The following is a 12363-nucleotide window of genomic DNA, read 5'->3' on the forward strand; positions in this document are numbered from 1 at the left end:
CAACTTTTTTCTCAACATTTCGACTTTTTTCTCAAGATTTCGACTTTTCTCTCAACATTTCGACTTTTTTTTAACATTTCGACTATTTTCTCGAAATTGTACTTCAACTTTTTTCTCAACATTTCGACTTTTTTCTCAAAATTGTACTTCAACATTAATCTCGACATTTCAACTTTTTTCTCAACATTTCGACTTTTCTCTTAACATTTTGACTTTTTCAACATTTCGACTTTTTCAACATTTCAACTATTTTCTCGAATTTGTACAGCGGCGTCTGCTGCTCCTCTGTAGCCGCGGGACCAGATGAGCTTCAGTGCGGGAGGAGTTAAAAAAATTAAAATAAAATAACGCGTCCGAGGGCCTGTTTGGATTATCCCCTTATCTCCAGCACTAGCAGCAATATGGATGATCCCCACCACGCGATACCGGGGGCGCGCACGCACGGGGATGGGGGCGTAGCCACGTAAACGGCGGGGACGCGCTTCGAGGTCAGGGCGACGTGCTGCGTTCAAATGCTGCTCGTACAAATAAAACATCATCACAATATCGGATTTTGTAGGAAGTTGGAAATGTCAAGATTAATGTTGAAATACAATTTCAAGAATAAAGTCAACGTTTCTTGAATAAAGTCGAAATTTAGCCTTAGTTTCTCAACATTTCGACTTTTTTCTCGAAATTGTACTTCAACATTAATCTCGACATTTCGACTTTTTTCTCAACATTTCGACTTTTTTCTCAACATTTCGACTTTTTTCTCGAAATTGTACTTCAACATTAATCTCGACATTTCAACTTTTTTCTCGACATTTCAACTTTTTTCTCAACATTTCAACTTTTCTCTCAACATTTCGACTTTTTTTCAACATTTCGACTATTTTCTCGAAATTGTACTTCAACTTTTTCTCAACATTTCGACTTTTTTCTCAAAATTGTACTTCAACATTAATCTCGACATTTCAACTTTTTTCTCAACATTTCGACTTTTCTCTCAACATTTCGACTTTTTCAACATTTCAACTATTTTCTCGAAATTGTTCGGCGGAGTCTGCTGCTCCTCTGTAGCCGCGGGACCAGACAAGCTTCAGTGCGGGAGGAGTTAAAAAAAATAAATAAAATAACGCGTCCGAGGGCCTGTTTGGATTATTTCCTTATCTCCAGCACTAGCAGCAATATGGATGATCCCCACCACGCGATACCGGGGGCGCGCACGCACGGGGATGGGGGCGTAGCCACGTAAACGTCGGGGACGCGCTTCGAGGTCAGGGCGACGTTGGAAATTATCTTTGTTTTTCAATTATTTCATTCACGACATGTATTATATACGGAAGAGTATTAGGGCCAGACAAGAGAAAAAAATTGTTTTTTTTATTGTGCACTTCGAGAAAAAAGACGAAATGTCGAGAAAAAAGTCGAAATGTAGAGATTAATGTTGAAATACAATTTTGAGAAAAAAGTCGAAATTTCGTGAATAAAGTCGAAATTTCGCCTTTTTTCTCAACATTTCGACTTTTTTCTCGACATTTCGACTTTTTTCTTAAAATTTCGACTTTTTTCTCGACATTTGGACTTTTTTCTCGAAATTGTACTTCAACATTAATCTCGACTTTTCGGCTTTTTTTCTCCACATTTCGACTTTTTTCTTAAAATTTCGACTTTTTTCTCAACATTTTGACTTTTTTATCGACATTTCATCTTTTTTCTTTTTTTCTCTTTTTTCTTTTTTCCTTTTTCATCTTTTTTTATTTTGTGCTGATTACAAATAATATAATATATTACAAATAATAGCACTGACCAAAACACCTGCAGAAATACTGCAGGAATGACATAGCAGCAGTTAAATACAGCCTTCCGTAAGCTTTAAATATCCACTGGGCTTACTGTTTTGATCAAATAGTCAAACAGTTTTCTGAGCTTATCAATATTCCTCTCAGGATAAGTAAAATGGATCACTGCAAAAACTCAAAATCTTAACAAGAATATTATTTCTAGTTAAAATGTCTCATTTTAGTAAAAAAAATCTCATTTCACTTAAAACAAGACTCATCACTGGAAAAAACAAGAAGATACGATGCAAAGAAGATAAGATAGAAGATATAAGATAAATCTTGTCCCACTGGCAGATTTTCCTACTTATTTCAAGTGAAAATTTACTTGAAACAGGTGAAAATAGTCAAATATGTTATTTTTCTGGTGATGACTCTAAATGTTGAAATAGCAGTAAAACCACATTCATTGATGAAATGACATAAGGGATGGAAAGGGGGGATGATTTTGACAATTTTTATTTCAGGGGGGATGCCACCCCCCTCTCAACTCGAGTACTGATTATATGGAGTCGTAATATGTATATTTTCATATTATTTACTCAACTGAATCCAACTTAGGTTGACACAATCAGAAACAGAATCAGGTTTACTGGCCAAGTCAAGTCAAACAAGACAGGGGATTTGACTCTGTTAGTTTCGCTCACTGTACAGTAAATAGACAAATGACAGCTATTATTAACATATATACCTTTTTTTTTTTAAAGTGAAAGGTGCATCAGTATGAGGTAGACATGGTTATTGAAAGGTGAATTGTTACAGCATATCAGAATCATTTTATTTGGCCAAGTCAGGTCAAACAAGACAGGGAATTTGACTCGGTTATTTTCCTCACTGTACAGTAAATGTGATTGTGGTTATTATTATTATTATCATTATTATTATTGCACAGTGATTGATTACTCTGAGACTCTATGAGTGATGAGAGTTGATTAGAGACCCGCTTGGGGGAAGAAACTGTCTCTGAGTCTGGAGTTTTTGGCTACAGTGATCTGTATCTCCATCCAGAGGGGAGGAGTTCAAACAGACTGTGTGCTGGGTATTGAGGGTCTGGTCCTGGTCCTGGTCCTGGTCCTGGACCGGTACAGGTCCTGGTCCTGGGTGTGAGGGGTCTGCAGAGATGTTACCTGCCCGTTTCCTGGTCCTGGACAAGTACAGGTCCTGGATAGATGGGAGGTTAGTCCCAATTATCCTCTCTGCAGACCTAATTGTCCATTGCAGTCAAGCAAGAGTAAATAAACATTGAGAGCATATGGTTTATGCTTCTCCAGAAGTGAAAGACAAAACACAGTACTAAATACCGTACAAGAGCATGCAGCACCTATGTATGTTTGTCTTCAATGTAAAGAAAACTGAGATTTGATATCAAGGATATGGCATAAATATTCAACCGGCTTGCCTGTTTGGTTTAGATTAGATTAGATTAGAAAGTCCTTTATTTATCCCTCAGTGGGGAAATTCTCTTTGTGCAGCAGCAGTACACACAACACACACATCCAGAGAAAGAAGGATGAAAAAAAGTAAAAAATATATAATTACAAAATATAAAGAGTATACACAGAGGAATAAAAAATAAAACGAGAAGAAAAAAACAGATAGGATGTGTATTAGGTATAAAGATATTGCACATCTTGTTATTCTTGTGTTTAGTGTGATAGAGGCTCTGACTCTCCCCCACCCTTCAGATTCAGATTCAGATTCAGATTCAGATTCAGAAAAACTTTATTTATCCCCGAGGGGCAATTGCAAGAACAACTGGGCAGCAATACGTTGAAAGTACCAAATAGAATAATAGCATAAAATAAAAACAGATAAATGAGGCATGTCTCGTATGTACAAAAAATATATAAAATATAAAAATAAAAAAAAATATTAAAAAAATGTAAAATAGAGTGACTGTAGTGGTATAAATAAATATAAAGTGTCAGTATAAAGTGTCGACAGTGGATGTAAACAATTCATGAAAGTTAAGACAATAAAACCACAATATAATATCAGTTGGACTTTTTATATTATCTCTCTTCTGCTATTCTCACCACCGCTTCTGGTTAACACCAAATTCATATAGTGTCATTTCATTTTTTTCCGACAGACTTGAATGCAGCGTGGATTCCAGTGTGACGTCACCTCGGCCTCTGGGCCGGTCCACAACCCCCCCACCCATTCGTTAAATGTCTCTCCAGTACGCCCTCCTCTTTTCAGCCCCAAATAGCCCGCATACAGCACAGTTTACACGCTGTTACGGCTTTTTTCAGTTGTTTATTTTGTGTTATTCTCGTTTCCGTCTTCTGTAAAAGAAGATGGGTAAGTTAGCGTGAGCCCACCTTCATCTTTACTACACTTTACACACGTGTCAGTGCTGGAGCTGCACGGGTGCGTTCACGCGCTGACTGCAAAGAATTTCTTCCTTTTTCTCTTATTTTGAAAATAAATACATCGTAAAACCATAAGAAACTGTTACTGATACTCAGTACTCGAGTTGTAAAAAAAAAAATCAGGGGGGATGGTGGATTTTATCATATGGGGACAGATAATTTGTGCTGATTACAAATAATATAATATATTACAAATAATAGCACTGACCAAAACACCTGCAGAAATACTGCAGGAATGACATAGCAGCAGTTAAATGCAGCCTTCTGTAAGCTTTAAATATCCACTGGGCTTACATCAAATACATCAAAACACAACAATAAAAAACAGTTTTCTGAACTTATCAATATGACTCTGTCCTTCACGGATCACTGCAAAAACTCAATCTTAACAAGAATATTTGTCTTATTTCTAGTTAAAATGTCTCATTTTAGTAAAAAAAATCTCATTACACTTAAAACAAGACTCATCACTGGAAAAAACAACAATTTTCACCTGTTTCAAGTAGATTTTCACTTGAAATAAGTAGAAAAATCTTCCAGTGGAACAAGATTTTTTTGCTTGTAATCTTGTCCCACTGGCAGATTTTCCTACTTATTTCAAGTGAAAATTTACTTGAAACAGGTGAAAATTGTCAAATAAGTTATTTTTCTGGTGATGACTCTAAATGTTGAAATAGCAGTAAAACCACATTCATTGATGAAATGACATAAGGGATGGAAAGGGGGGATGGCAGTTTTACAGGGGGGGATGATTTGGACCGTTTTTATTTCAGGGGGGATGCCATCCCCCCTCATCCCCCCTCAACTCCAGTACTGCGGATACTCTAAAACAGGGTCAGCCCCAAGAAGTTGCTTGGGGCTGACTTGTGTCTCTATTGATTTCCAATGAGTGGCTCAACAATAATAATAAAAAAATCTATATATATGCATGGTTGGAAATTATATTTGCTGTGTGTGGAAGACCCTCGATTCAATTCACTTTTATTTGTACAAGGCATATTTCACATAAGATCAAGTTAGTACAGTTCATTTAAAAACAATCCAATTCAGTTCAATCATACTCCAGTTCAGTGTAGGCTAATTCAGTTAATCCAATGAATTCCAGTAGTGTCAACATTCAAAGTTCATGTAACGACCACAGCCTTGCAAAGGAGCCCAACCAACAGGTTGCATCAAATCTTCACTTGGTGCAACAACCCCTTCCTGAGCAATGATGACGTGACAACGTAGTGAGAGTAGTTGACCACAGAAAGAGAAACTCCACTTCTGTTGGAAGGAAAAGGACCACAGAACTGTTCCTCCCAGACAGGAGATAAAAACGTCAAAATATTTATAAAATACTCACTTAAGAATATATTCACACATGAATACATAATACAAAGTAGACAACGTCAATTGTGTAAATTCAAATACAATATACATTTTTAAAAAGAAATATATGTGCATTCAAAAGTTTTTTTCTTCTGCAGTCTTGAAAACTTTGTTCTTCTCTTTAAGTAAAGATGATTTTGAATTAGCAATATTTTCATAGAGAGGCAAACCCACGCACCACTTATTTCAGCTATTTCATGGTAACAAAAACAGAAATTAAAATCTGTCAGAAAATAGATTTTAAATGAATCTTATTTTGATTCCAGTCTCATTCAAGTGCTTGTATTACATAATTGTATGTATTTGTATGTATGTGTGTGTGTATATATATATATATATATATATATATATATACATACACATACATGTGTCACTGCACAGTAGAGAGATTTTGGCTCAATGGTATTTTACTTTGTAGGAGTAAATTATCCCCAGCATGTGTGGACTTTCAGAGGGAGAGAGGGTTCAGAAACATAAAAATGTTTCCTCGATATCGCTCTCTATTTGTATTCAAATCCTTTTAAAAATAAACCAACTGGCTAAACTTGTTTCAATATCGTATAAATAGTCTACCATAAACAATCCAAAGCTGCTAAACCCTGCTATTAAAAGATCATGATAATAGTAATAAAAGGCTGTCAAGAGAGGATGTGTTAGATTTAGTGTCAAGGTTAAAGTGTTTCAAAAGTCAGCATGCTGTAAATAACATCCGGCAACATAATCTGTCCATTATTTCCCCATCTGATCTTCCACTTTTCTGCATCCTATAAAGTCTCACGCAGGACGGAGATGTGAGGGACGTTGCCTCTGTGTCACGAAGGTTTCAACATTAAACAGAAGCTTCTTCAGCAGCCCAGAGTGTGTAGGATTCCTGCCGAGGTCATGACTAAGGGGAGAAATATGCTGTCATCCAGCAGCGACCATGCCATGTATGAAGTTCCTCTGGGGTAGCGTAAGTGGCTGCATTTTTTTGCAGGGCGTAGTGCTGGTTATTGTGTATGAATGACAACCGAGAGAAGGGAAAGTTTTAAATGTAACATTCAAGTGACATCGGTGCCAGAGTTGTACATTCTTTGCATATTCATGCACGTTTCGTACGGCTCTTCCACAGAGCTGAGCCAGACTTTGATGACAAGTGTCGATTCATGAGATAAATAAAAACAACACAGCTAATTTGAATGAATCTTTTTTTTAATTTTTTTTTAATTTTTTTATTTATTTCGATCACATGCTCAGTATGGTACACTCATTCATAACATGTGTAGTCATTTGGATCGAAAAGGAATAGGCTGAAGCTCTGAGCTTATAAATGCCTACCCTTTAACCTTCACATTATTATTATTTAAACTTTCTATAACAAATGCTTTCTAGCATTTCCACCCAAAAAAGAAGCAAACACGAAAGAAAAATATATGTAACAACAAAGAACCAGTAAGAAAAGAAAAAAAAGGAAAAATAAATAGTAAATAGTCCTGATTAAAACAAGGACAAAAAGATCAGTAATTATTACGTGCATAATTCTATAATTCTCTCTCTTGCGTCTTATCCTTTAATCTTGTTGGTATTTACTAATCATGATGTGTTTTAAACTATTTTTGAACTGTATGATGTTTTTACTTTGTTTCAGATTATCTGGCAAGCTATTCCACAACTTAACCCCTGTAACTGAAATACACATACTTTTAAGTGTTGTTTTAACTGTTGGTTGTTTGAGATTATGTTCCCCCCTTAACTCATATTGCCCATCTCTATCCTTAAACAGTTTTTGTATGTTGCAGGGGAGTGAATTATTCTTTGCTTTGTATATTATCTGTGCCGTTTTAAATTCAACTAGGTCAGTCAATTTTAGTGCGTTTAATTTCCAGAACAAAACATTTGTGTGATGATAAAATCCTACATTATTTACGATTCTTATTGCTTTTTTTTGCATTACATAAATGGGTTGAAGATTGGTTTTAAAAGTATTTCCCCAAATCTCCACACAGTACGTCAGATACGGTAAAATTAATGAATTATAAAGTATGTATAATGTTTTTAGGTTTAATATGTGTCTAGTTTTTCCTAGAATGCCGATACTTTTAGATGTCTGAATGTATAAATGAGAAAACAGTCACTTTAAAAGGATCCTGGCACTTCATTATATTCAAGTTAATGATTACTCATCCCTGGTGGGCGATGCCTGCCAACACCTGCCAGGTAATTGGCTGAAATCCCCAAAAGAGACACGTAAAATACAAGTTTAACCAATGAAACAGGTGTCAACTTCAAGCAGCACACACTGCAGTTCACATGGGTCCATTTCAAAGAGCCTGTTCATTCTTGTCATCAATGCATGTACAGTAGAAACAAGCAGTAGAAGCCGTTGTACCTTTAAGATGGAGGGAAATTACCGAGCGAAACTGATGCTTGGCTGAAAGTTGGACTTGCTATGCCAGGACGCACATGAGCGAAACACAGCCCGGAGGCTGGATTACCATTTAACTTGAAAAAAAAAAGACATCCCCGCTCTCAGACTGGACTGATAACTCTCTCTCTGCGGTGACGAGGCAGTAATCCTGCAGTTTTGAATCCACTTGGAAGGAAAACTTCAAAATAATTTAAAAAAGAAAACACAGAATGTTGTAAGTTTCTCATCATTGATGTGAAAGGAGAACAAAAGCCCTCAAAAAGCTTTCAAAATGAGAATACATACAGAAACACTTTACGCAACACTTTGCCATCCACGTATCAGCAGTAGTAGTTTATTAAACTGTATTGCACAAGCTTGGGAGATCAAGCCCTGCCTTCATCTGTGTGCAGTTTTGAAGAAAATATGTGGGGTGTCTGCGTCTCTATTGACTCTGGGAATATTACCAAGTGGGGGAAAAAAAAAACTGTTGCCCACTGCTGCACTAGACACAGAAACGGTTGAGTAACGTGCAACACTTGTGTTTCACAAACACATGCAGGATATCTAAAACACACGCTGAAGTGGCGCAGCGCCGGGGGATCTTTATAGCCACTTCATAATGAAACATCTGTGTAAAACGCTCTGTTGATACGTAAGCGTTGATATTTTCAAAACCAATAAACCTCTTGGTTTGCTGAACTTCATGAGTTGTTTTTGAAGACTTCATCAGCCTGTTATTATCAAAAATAAACTAATACTGACACTAAAACTCCTCTAAATCAGTCTGATTTGGTATAAAATCAAAACCAGGCCTTTTTCTGGTGCTTCTTTTACTTAAAAGAGACATGAGACCTGATGGCCTGTCGCTTGACTAGTGTGCTGTTTATCTTAAAGGGAAAGTTCCGTTTTTTACAACCTGGACCTCTGACCTGCATGACGTCATCTCTGTGCGCGCATCCCGGACAGGTACAGCTAGACTTTGCTAACGTATACTCTGGCTCAAAACGGTAAGGACGTCCATCATATTCAAAGTCGTCGTCCACAACCTCAGAATTTGACAAATATTCAGACATGTTTCAAATAACTAACAGTAAACTAACAGTAGCGAACTCCAGCTGTACACAGAGCTGTGTCCGGGATGCGCACACAGAGATGACGTCATGCAGGTCAGAGGTCTTGTTTACAAACTGATTTCCTTGTTACACACACAGCCCCGGATGTAGACAACAGGTCCTGGAAGATGCCCAGAAGCAGATCTAGTGATTCATAAAAGAAATGAACGAGTTTCGCGGCAATAATGTGTTATTTAGACGCTGCATCGTCTGTGTCCCGCTGTGCCCCCATTCGCTACCATTATATGGATAAACAGCTCGCACAAAACTCCTAATATCTTCCGAAGGACTCCAAATGACACCAAACTTTTCTGGGTGAGTATACGACCATAAAAAATGCCAGAAATAAGGTCCAGGTTGTAAAAAACGGAACTTTCCCTTTAAGGCCCTGACACACCAACCCGACGTCGCCCGCTCTCTGCCGACTGCTGTGTCGGCTCGCGTCGCCTGTGTCGGGCTGTGTCGGGCTCACTAGACACACCGTAAATACGACACCCGACGGCGAACTAGCACGTACGTTCTGCGCATGCGTGAGAGGTAATTCCCCTCCATACCAGCAGACAAAACAGACAAACAAAACTCTGGAGAATTACCGCTGGCTGAAATAAATCATTTAGTAAGATAAATGTTGGTGTAATAGATGAAATCTAACAGTTGTAGCTACGCCTGTTAAGAAATTTTGCTCCGAAAATTTCGTGATTTTCTGCCTGCCTGCCGGCTCGGGAGCTGATTTACGGTTCCGCGTTAAATCGACGCAGAGCCTACGGCGTAGGGTACAGCGTAGGGTACGGCGTAAGGTACGGCGTAGGGTACGGCGTAGGGTACGACGTACGGCGCGCGTCGCCGCGTAACCTACGCCGTAGGCTCTGCGTTGGTGTAACGCAGAACCATAAATCAGCCTTTATTCTGGCGCGGTTTGAAAAAGACAAGCGAGTGATTATGTACATTCACTGAGTGAATATTATGAAAGTAAAATATATATTTCTCGCTAGAAATGTAATCAAAACGCATTTTTATGCAGAAACTAACTTAAAATATTGATTTTATTCATAAGAAATGTCCACCATGTTTTTTTTTTTTTTGATTCAGTCCGCAAATGACGACGAAAAGCATTCTGGGAAATTCTGGGAACAGCCAATCACAGAGTGAGCTGTTTGACCGACGGCCGACGCCGATTCGACATGTCTAATCGGCTGAAAAGCTCCCGACGGGAGTCCGACCTGTGGCGACGTGCGGGACACCCCGGGGAAACTAGCCCGACAGACGCGCACCGACGCTCACCGACGGCCAAAAATCGGCTTGGTGTGTCAGGGCCTTTAAAAGACATTTTGTGTGTGAATCAAACTCCTTTCTTGTCCGCCGGGACACACAAACCTGTCTGAATGTACAAAAGGCGAGGTGTTGTCATAGTCTTTTTAAGCTGCAGCACCTGACACACACCCTCACTGCACATAATCTCCACAAACACACACACACACACCAAAGCCGATGCATTCACAGTCACAGTCTCCTGTGGGTAAAGTCATGTATACACAGAGAGCAGAGACACGCCCGCCCACCTTGCCCCCGACCCCTCCGCCTGTCCGATGTGGCCCCACACTGTAAACAGACTGAAATGTTGTTCGGTGGCAGCAGCCTATTCTCTGTGCGCGTTGACGCCGGTGAAACGTAAAGCTCTCTGGCATTGTCCCGCACACTGGCGCTCTGTGGCAGTACAATCACCGGTGAAATGGCAATGGGCCACCGGGATGAAAACACAGCTCAGCAGCTGGTCAGCAAATCACAGCTGAAAGCCGTTAAATGGGGGATTTGCCTTGTAAGCAATACTGGCTTGAGTTGAGGGTGGGGGGCCCTTTGTGGAGCTGTTTTGTTGCACCCACAGTTGGAAGGAGAGGATTTTCATAACCATTTGGGGCGATAAGTCTCATAACTTATAGTTTCTGTATCAGTGAAGGTGAGGAGCGAGATTTCATTTGTGATATTTCAGAGGCAGACAAGTTATCAGATGGAGCTTTTGTTCCCAGAGGACAAATCCTCGCCACAATCCTCATTTATCTGAACAATAATGCATAATTTTTGAACATTTGATGTATTCTACTTTACATATGGGACCAGATCTAGTAGACGAGGATCAAAGAAGGAATAGTGGTTTTTATCTTTTCCTACAAACTCACAAAAGTCAAGCTGGAGTTCAAAAAATGCAATAAAAGAAATATATTTCTGAAGAAAAAATAAGTTCATCTAAATATTCAGTGCTGTGTTTATGTCAGATACTTTTTTAATAGTTCATCCAACTTTTTAATGAGAGTGTCACACAGAGAAAAAAAACCAACCCATACAATTAAATACTTTGTAATTTGTGACGCTTACTGGGTAGAAAGCAGCTCTTCTCTCTCTGTGCCGGCAGGTTTAAGCTCAGTGTGTCTAAGAAACAATGATGCAATGAGGTCAGTGAAATAGGCAATGTGTCCCCATCTATGCTCCACCTAGTGGCAGCTCGGGCCCTGGACGCTGCAGCCCCACAGTTTTATCTTTTCAGACGTGAAACATTCAGATAGAAAATCATACAACATTGTACACAAGCAGCCTTGTCTTTTATCCCATGCGCAGCTAGAGACTCTTGAAACAATGCCCTTTTTTTCAAGAGAAAGAAAAATGTATCTGAATGCAACTGTGCACAACCAAATAACTAATTACATAACATACGTTATGTAAATGAAGCTCCACACTGTAAGAAAAGCCCGTAGAAATTACCGTAAAAAACTGTGAAACAGCAACGGTTAAGGACCGTAAATGTTACAGATGAAAATCTTTGTTGACATTGTGTCAGAGTTTGTCTGTCTAACTGGTAATAACTCATTTAATGAAGACATTACTCAAATAATTCTATGATAGTATGTAGATGTTTATTTCACAACAAAACACTGCTATTAATACTACAAAATATATTACACAACACACAATCTTTTAATAAAATAAGCGGAAAAATTCAGTCAAATTACTGTCTTATAATGAGGCTTTTACCGATTAATAATGCCTCTATTTTGATGTTTTCCAGTGAAATTTAAGGGGATTAGATGTAAAATAAGCAATGGCTGCACGTAAATTGTACAGGAGAAAATAGCTTTAATGAAGGTATAGTCATGCTAATTTGGCTGAAAATGGATGTTGAATTGACCAGTTTTTGACCAGTAAATTGTATGATGTTATTTTGTAAAGGATTACAGTTTGAAATTGTAAAATTTACAGGTTGTTCTGTAATGTGTTTTACAATCCGCTGTATCTTTTACAGT

Source organism: Cololabis saira, chromosome 14, assembly GCF_033807715.1.
Source record: "Cololabis saira isolate AMF1-May2022 chromosome 14, fColSai1.1, whole genome shotgun sequence".
In the NCBI taxonomy this organism is placed as follows: Eukaryota; Metazoa; Chordata; class Actinopteri; order Beloniformes; family Belonidae; genus Cololabis; species Cololabis saira.